At 37.4% G+C, this 8,972-nt stretch overlaps 1 long non-coding RNA gene across 1 annotated transcript; it reads left to right on the top strand.

The window, feature by feature from the left end:
• The first annotated feature begins 360 nt into the window (after positions 1 to 360).
• Positions 361 to 8,236, top strand: LOC111812961. Its single transcript, XR_002818322.1, has 3 exons — positions 361 to 622; positions 6,185 to 6,398; positions 7,780 to 8,236. It is a non-coding gene; the product is annotated as an uncharacterized LOC111812961 (long non-coding RNA).
• The last annotated feature ends 736 nt before the right edge of the window (positions 8,237 to 8,972 follow it).

The following is an 8,972-nucleotide window of genomic DNA, read 5'->3' as shown; positions in this document are numbered from 1 at the left end:
CTGGCAAACTCTGTATGCTGATACCTATGATCTAAGCAAGAAACACTGTTTCGCAGAGTTTTTCTTGTCTTCCTGCAGGTACCAATGATGAGGTAGCTCCGAACCGACTTCACCAGTGATCACTGTGCTCCCGAATGACCTGAGTCATGGATCGCAAACCTCCTGTTGCTGGCCCAGGAGACTGTTTGAAAGCCCTAGCAGACTCCTCCGTGTGATTGCCACCGATGTGAGCCCAACAGGAAGTGTGACCTCATGCTGTGGCTCTGCTTCTGATTGCATGAGCTGTTTTTGAAAGAAAACAAGAAGCATCAAAGGCTCACTTTCCCAAGAATTACGTACTCTTCTATTCTAGGAAACAACCAAAAGAACAAGAGGCCCTGGAAGATCGAGCTCCCCAGAAAACGCCTTCTTGAGGCAGGGATGCACGCAGTGTTTGCTGGAAGACGGATGGGAAGCTTTTCACCCAGAGACTCCTGTACTGTTGACACTCTGAAGGTGCTTCCGGTGGCTTAGTCTTCAATTTCACCACTGCTGACAATGGGAAGCCTTGTATTTCAGCAATTATTTTGTCACTTATCCATTGGAGAAAGAGACTGGAAACTCCTCCCTGGAAAGATTGCACGTATGGGCAAATTATTTATTCACAACAGATGCATTGTTTTGATGAAACTGGTAGACGGAGTTGCTTTCTTGCAAAGTCTAGGACTGTAACTAAAGTTGTTTTTTGCCGCAACAAATTCTCACTTGACAGCTGAGTGCTTGTAGAAGGCTAAAAATGTTTGTAAGATATAATAATAAGACTTTATTTTTTGCTATGTCACTTGTTAGCTTAAAAACAAGTTTAATGCTTGAGAAGAGCTAACTCAGGGTAATTTGGGCTTGGCATGCTCATATTATATGCATGGAAAGTGAAAATGACAAGTGGCTTGCTAGTATATTAATTTGTGAACAATATCATTTTATATTTCAAACAATTGAAAGTTATACTTGTGTACTTTAATTTAGGGATCTTCCAAATAACGCTGGAAGGGTTTCCTGAAACATTTAAAAGACTACCTATGCAAATTTGATATTTCCTAGCAAGGTTTGTATATCATTTATTTAAATAATCAATTTGAAACTTGAGGATTACCCTGACTGAGTTATCGTATTTTAGCTACAAAACAATCTGTTACTTGTTAATCACTTATTTGAGCATAAATGTGATGAATCTGAAGAAAATGTGCTCCTATCTTACCAAACTGTTAGGATGGTGATAAATCCCAAGTTCAATAGTCAATAAAAGTTCTATTTTATCAGTGCTCAATGATTAAAATTTATATGATTTACATATTTTACCATGTGCTTAATTTGTAAATGGAAAATAAATCATATGTTCATAAGAACTAACTTTCAAAATTGGCCCAGCATTGAACTATTTTAAATGTGATGCTGTTCATGCTACTTAGAAATGTCCAGGCAGAAAACAGACTGATGCCTATACATGGAGGACTATCTCTCTCTGGGACTACCTGTCAGTTGTTCAAGTTGTTAGGTGAAAAAGACAGCAAGCCTCATGTATTCCTGGAAACTTGACAATGATTTATTTTTCAATGTATGACTTAAATGCAAATGAATTTGTTTGAGGGGCTCTACAAACAATTTTCAGATTTCATGATAAATTATTTTTCATTCTTTTATTTGGATGACAAATCAACCTTTGTAAATCTAACATTCCCAAATAAAGTTCTGTCCTTATTTACAAGAATGAGATTATTTAAATTCATTGAATGAGATAACAGAAAGTAGAATCCAGAACTGTTGAGGCAGGCACAACCTTACCGAGCCCCTACAATCTGGTCTTCTGCCTTCAAGCCTATATCTCTGTACTATTTCAGTAAATAAATCTGACTATTGCAATTAGTAGATGCCATCTGTTTGGGCATAATTTTTCTATTTTTAATATATAGTCCATCTTTTTAAAAAGCATTGTGCAGAAAATCTGTGGTGTTTGAACAAGTGGCCTTCCTAGGATATACTGAATATCTCAACTGATACCAACACCAGTAGCAAGTAAATTAGGAGAACTGCTATATGCAATTATCTTTTGAACGATTAGATGCCTTTGAGCAATTTCCTTGCTTTGATTTTGCTGATACTTAGGCCATTAAGCATCTGTCAGTAGCTCGTGCTTCCTAAATGCCAAAGTGTGTCTCAGCAATGATTCTGACTTCATTTCTTTCCTTGAGAGAAATGCAGTATTTTTCCTTTTAGCAGAAAAAAGTCACCATTTTTCAGAAGCCTGTGCATAAATGTGAAAGGAGATTGTTTATCAGCTACGATTAAGATGCAAAACTGCTTGTCTGTAAGAAATACTGAATGATTTTGATAGCTACTTGCAGAAAATAAGGATGTTGTTAGAACGGTAGTGGTTTCAAGTTTCTTCCTTCCTCTTGATATTTTTTTCCCAAACCCCACTTCCAACCCTCCCTCACAAACCCACAATTTTCTCCTTACAAATCAACCAGCTCAATCTGAAAGTCTCAGTTCATTTTTGTCTTCAGCAGTGATTTTCAGTAATGTAATCTAGTTCAGAGCCTGTCTATTGCCAAGGGTTGACCCTATCACTGCCTGTGGTTAAACTCTCTATTATAGCTTAGAATATTAACCACCTGAAAGTCTCCCTAAATAAAGTCTGTTGCTCTGCCTGTGTTTTTACTGCAAAAAATGTGTGGGTCATTTATTTTTTAAATAAAGAATACATACAGGTTTCATACATTGGAAAATCACATGTGAAAGAAAACCTCATTATTGTCCCTATTGATGTTTTCTCATTGTAGTAGAAGTGTTTTGAAATACCCAAGTGGAGGATAGTCTGAGGTGATGCTTTCATTCTTCAGATCCTGAGTAAGCTACAATAAGATGTTTTATCCTCTCCCTGCATAAGCTCATTTTGATATTAATGATAAAGTATTATCTCACTAAGGAACCTCTGAAGCATTTTTTTTGCATAAGAAGGGACAGAAGATGGAGCCTCTTGGTTGCTCTATCAGAGACCTGGTAACGAGTCGTTTTAGGCTGATCTGGTGGATGGCTGCTCTGGTTGTAGTCTTTCCACCGAGGCCGAGCCACTGGCTACTCATGTGCCACTACTGTCCTGCTCATGCATGGTGGAGAGGAGTGACCAGCTTCCCCTTATGCAAATTCCTCCCGGTTGGACAGAGAAAGTGCTGGCAAATCGTCTACCGCATGTACTTTCCAAGATATGTCACAGAGTTTTTCTCAATCAAATTAAACATATTTCTTTATAGTAATTCAATCTTTGTCCTGGTTTAAAAATATTTTATCTATCATGCAGCCTTGCTAGGGTTATACATTTCCAGTGCACAATCAAAATTAAAACTTGCCTAATCTTACAGATTTTTTTTCTGTTCTACTGAGAGTGTGTAGGCAGGCATAAATTCTTTCTTTGACAAATAAAGAAACTGCTTTGAATACTGATTAGATGGTTACTTTTTACTCAAATCTGTGTTGTCTTAAATATGCTTTCCTATCTCATGTTACAAGAGCCACAGTGCTTTACCCAATATAGAAGCTATCCAATTTTTATCCTCCACTCAAACAAGTGAGCTATCATATTTTTCAAATTCCATAATGGTGTCTCATTATTTTCTTCCTTCCTTTCACTCTCATTTCTTTTTTTTTTTCCTTTCTCATTTCTGATACAGACCTCACTTGAAATCTTCCCTAGCATGTTGTGAAGTATACCTATAATATACTAATAAAAAGGGATGATGCCTTGATATTAGAACCTGCCCCACCCATAAACTTTACGCCTCCTGGTACCACCGTATGGGTCAGCAAAAGATGAGCAGAGAGCACAAGGAATGAATTCATTTCACATTCAGACCACCTAGCCTTTGCATCTCAGCTCTGTCATTTTCTACCTTATGTAAATTATTCAAGTAATTTTCCCTTTTGCACCTCCCTTTTCCGCTGCTGTGCAATAAGCATAATAATGTTACTTAGCTTTAAGGAAGCTTTGTAGGAAGTGGACAAAACACAAAACATGGGGTCATACCCATTGTAAGTACACAATAAATCCTATGTTTAAAGCCATATTTCACTGATAACTTGAGTGTATATGTTAATGCATGCACTTGAAACAATCAGGCATTCAGAAGCACATGAGAGTGATGGAGAGAAAGACGAGAGACACTATCCAATTGATTGCTGTATAAATAATTGTATCAATAAATTTTAAAGGCCTGATGGTGTTTGTTCACTCCCATACCAATTGACCTTCTTTTTGTCCTCAGAAATGGGAGCTCTACACGCTTCTAAGGCCTGGTTAGCTGCAGGCAAGCAAGGACTTGGGCTCTGGCCACTTTGGCAAGTTCCTGGATTTTGGTGTAAGTTTGGATTTCTGAAACCAATGAAAAAGAACCAGCTAAAAATAGCCAGCTGCAAGAATTATGATAGCAGAATACACATATGAGTCAGGATCTAGAGAGAATTTTGTTTCTCACTTAAGATATCTGGAATTATTTGGGAACAATCTCTTAATTGTTATTCATCATTCATTATTGATCAAGGCAGAAGGGAAAATTTTAGGGATATTAAGAAAAGATACTCCAGGGTTGAGAAAACTACAGTTGATCACTGTTAAAAGTTGAAACCTCAGAAATTAGATCTCAAAGTTTGTCATCTATGTGTCTAGCACATGACAAGGCTCCCATTAATTCTTGAGAGGACAAAACTATGCAGGAAAAAGCATCATGAGAGATAAAAGACATAAATTCTTACCTACCTAAGCCTTGGATCTTGAATACAGGCCTCATCTCGATAGAGTCTCTTTTCTTATTTGTTCATGGCAGAGCAATCATTGATATATGCTGCTAAGGTAAATCAGTGCACACCTGGGAACTAGTCTTCCCTGGTGTTTCCTCCATCTCAGGTGTCTGAACTATGCTGTTCAATATTTTTATCAATGATCTGAATTAAGGACATGTGAATACGAGCAATATAATTTTAATTACATCATATAATTTTAATAGACATTAAGTATTGTATAGTATAATCAGAATATCTCCAAATTCCAAGAGTGCAAAAATACAGACTTACTTAAATGGCAGCTAACACATGTAACTTATAGCACTTAGCCTTCTGGAGGCACGGATCCTAATAACTTTCAGTGAAATTTTGACCTTTTATCTTCACCCTATGCAGAACCCCACAGATTGGATTTGGGTAAGACTCATTGTACAGGTTCCCATTAAAGAACACTAACACTAGGAAACATAAACATTAACCAATAGCAAAATCAAGAGTCAAACTCCAGGCATAATCTTACCTCTACTAAGATGGAAGGGTTTTTATTTGTAGTCTTTATTATATACCAACTTTCTGAGAAAGTTCATCCAAACTTGGGAGAAAGAAGATTTGAATAGGCACATAAGGAAAAAGCAGATGCTGGCAATCAGTTGAATAGGATGATAATATGGTGGCAACTAGAGGAAAGGAGAGAAGGGAGTAAGACTACCACAACTTAGGCTTAATCATTACAGACATAGGTTATGTACTGAGGAAGGTGACATTCCCAGTCTCCTCTAAACTATTGAGTTCCATATTTGACATTAAAAAGTGCTTTGCAAACTAGAAAAAACCCAAGAAGAACCATCAAAACATGAAAATGAAGTGATCAAAATCACCTTTGCCACATAAAGGTGAGTTAAATGATCCAGAAGACATTTGTTATAGAAGACATAGGACCCATGAAGGATATCAACTCTTTTAAGGGGTTGAGTGTCTCTCTGTGGAAGTTTTGAAGGAAAAGAAAAGTTATGGTTTCCCAAAAGCAAGGTTAGAACATGTGATATCCAAAGAGAGGTGTGAGGGGTGAAGGGAACTATGAACTTCCAAAATCCCAAAAATTTGTTTTGCAATTTTTCCATCAAAAAAGATAATGTCAAGCATGTGAAGTTCATTATTTGATGATAATACTGATAAGTGATAGTGTTTTTACCAAATTTAAAATAGAAAGAGGCACTGAATGTCATATAGATCGATGTCAAAGCCCAGAAGTAGAAGAGAATCACACAAGTATTTCATAATCAGAATGCAAGTCCTTCACAGTGACTGGGCATGTGGCAGTGGGTACTGTGAACACTGAATAGAAACTAAAAAAAGACTGTCCTTTTATCAGCTGTAGATCTGCCTATGGCTGCCTGGATGGTGATACTTCCTTTAAATGCTGCTCCATAGACCCTTTGACAGTTTTCCATCATGCCTGTCACCAAAGTCCCACATTCTTCACCAATAACTACTATATATAGACAAATGACAGACTTCTCAGTGCCAAAGATGGTACACATCTCTGAGGGGACCTCATGGACCTGTTATGTATAAGGAGAACTTAGGTAAGTAGAGAATATTATATCAAGATATCATAAATGCATTCTCTTAATGAATGGAATGATTTTTTCTAATGGTGTTTGTAAGTAGGATCACAGGTCTGCATCTTGTACAGCAATTAACCACTAAGAAGAATATATGCAGTGTATTATTTGTTGAAATTGTACTTTTGATTTGATTTGAAACTGTCTCATTGCTATATGTTTATCAATAAAACTTTGAAAAGAAAAAAAAAAGATATCATAAATGCATTTGATCCACAATTGAGTCACTTGGCAACCATTAATATGAAATTCCTTATTGCTCCAGATTGTGGAAAGCCAAAAGGAAATAAGCAGAAAGGGGAGTCTACATGAAAAAAATACTATGAACCAATAGAGGTAGTGGGGTAGAAATCTTTATGGGATGTAGTGAAGGGGATGAGAAGGGAGCCCTGTTTTACTTGAGAAACAGGTAAAGCCAAGTTTCCTAGAGATTGTTATTCAACTCTTAGAAGATGTAAGATGCTAGTTAAAAAAGAGAGAGAAATGAAACTTCTAGTGAGAGAGAGAGAGAGAGCATGCGCACACACAGGCTTGAGATTCAGAAAGATACTGACACAATAGGGAAATGTAAATAGCTTGGAGGGGACAGTTCAGAATAGGGAGGGATGGGAGCCCTCTAAAAAGTAGCTGAATGCAGATGTGAGCTGAATAGAAAGTGAAACATCAGGATAGAGTTTGGGCTTTGCACTAAAGGCACAGAAAAACCATTAACAAATCATTACATTTAGAAATACAACAGCAGTTGCAATGTGGAGAATGGATTGTTGGGACTGTGAATGTGTGAGTATAGTGAGTAGAACAGGAAAAAATGAAGGCAAGGTGTCCATGGACTTAGAGTAGTAGCAAGGGTAAACGAGTAGTGTAAGGAGATAGACAAACAATATAGTAATAAAGTAGTAGAGTCTGGTCATTGCAGAGATGGGATTTCCAAAAAGGAAGGGAAGGCACATGCCTAAAAACACAGGACTCTTGTCAACTGGATGTGTGGTAAGACCATTTATGAAACCAGAGATAGCAGATATGTTTTCAGAAAATAAGATGGATGAATTAAATTTGAATCAATTAATTTGGACAGTCATCCATTCTCTTCACTTGATCTTAGCCAAAAGGCTGAGAAACAATCATAGCCATTTTCTTTCGTTTGAAAACCACCCACCTTCTGGTTGTATCAGACAACCACTGACATAGTGGTACTGCTTAACAAACAATGACAAAATGTTAGTGCCATATACTGTAACAATGAATCCACATGTTTGGAAGTTAGTTGGTTGGGTTGATCTACTCTGGACTAGGTTAAATTTAGCTTCAGGGTGAAATCCTGTCTTGTTTTTTCCTCCTCAAGGATCCAGATGAGAAAGGCATACATCCCTGCTGCTCACATTTTCTGGCTATTACTCTCTTGGCTGCACCTCTGGCCAGTGAGCAAGGAGATTGAGTCCAGCTGTGCTCAGGAAGAAGAGTAGAATGTGTTACACAGAAGTTTACTATTTCTATCATAATTGAGATCATACAAGTCAATTACTAAAACTTACTTTGAGTCGTGCTTCCTTTTATCTTCATTCTGTTATCCTTATGAAGACCAGCTTCATCTTTGGTTTGGATTTTGGCAAATTACCTTAGTGCCCTGAGTGCCTGCAGAATTACCCACCTACCTCCAAGTTGATGCAAAGTGTGTTTTCTTGAAGTGCGAATGCTTCTTTCAGAAGAGTTTTACTCCATTTCTACTCTCCCTTAAAATCATAACTACAAGCTGAAAGCAGGAGGATCACTATGAGTCCAAGCTGTGTAGTGAGACCCTGTACCAAATACTTAAAAAAAATCATAACTACAAATGTTTGTTACATTAATGAAATGAATGTCATCTGATTACTTTCTATATGCTGGGTAAAAATCCTGTTTCATGCACATACTCTGTCTTAGTTATTTTCTTGTTGCTTGCATAAAATACCAAACACCCACAAGTTAAAGGTGGAAAGCTTAACTCAGTTAAACTTTAACTCAGTCTAGTTAAAGTTTCAGTTAAAGTTTAACTCAGTTTGTAGAGGTTTCAGTCCATAGATTCTTGGCTTCAAGATGGGTGGCATAACAGGAAGGCATGGTAGAGAAGAAACAGTCCATGGCAGGGGGGACAGAAAGCAGCAAGCCTTCCTTCTTTCCCCTTCTATTCCATTCGAGCTACCAGCCTACTGTCTTGTACTATGATACCCGGGGGTGGGGGTGATCTTCTGTCCTCTACAAATCTATTCAGCAACCCCCAAAACTACATTAACTCATTCAGTGAACTGACCCATTTATCACACATCCATAATCCAGTATCATATACCAATAATCCAACAACCTCCCAAAAGCCCCAGCTATAAGCCCATGAGGTTGGAGTGAGGCATGTAGATATAAATTATAGCATCCTTTTACTTGATGTCCAATTCCTGGTCTGAGTCCTTCAGACATGAATTATATCATTGCATTTCCATCTAATATAGGCTAAGTGTAAGTTTAGAGAGGCTAAGCAACTCAGTTGTCTGACTTTAGAGAACA

Source organism: Octodon degus, unplaced genomic scaffold (genome assembly GCF_000260255.1).
Source record: "Octodon degus isolate 3935 unplaced genomic scaffold, OctDeg1.0 scaffold00154, whole genome shotgun sequence".
NCBI classification, from domain to species: Eukaryota; Metazoa; Chordata; class Mammalia; order Rodentia; family Octodontidae; genus Octodon; species Octodon degus.
Note: the sequence above shows the minus strand (reverse complement) of the source record. Positions and strands in the feature narration are given on the sequence as shown.